Below are 213 nucleotides of genomic sequence, written 5' to 3' on the forward strand. Positions count from 1 at the left end.
ATAGAAAGAGAGAGAAAAATGACCATGTTAAGCGTCTTAGAATGTGTGTGTGAGAGTATTTATTACCTGTCTACGTCACTGCCCCTCCCCCTCTGCAGTAAAAACCAGTTAAACCAGTTAGACAGTGTCAGTGAAGGTGAAACTGAGAAGCTCCATTTTGTGTCGAGGGGAAAATAAACCATTTCAGGAGTAAAAACACAGTGAGTATCTAAA

This window comes from Pangasianodon hypophthalmus, chromosome 9, assembly GCF_027358585.1.
Source record: "Pangasianodon hypophthalmus isolate fPanHyp1 chromosome 9, fPanHyp1.pri, whole genome shotgun sequence".
NCBI classification, from domain to species: domain Eukaryota; kingdom Metazoa; phylum Chordata; class Actinopteri; order Siluriformes; family Pangasiidae; genus Pangasianodon; species Pangasianodon hypophthalmus.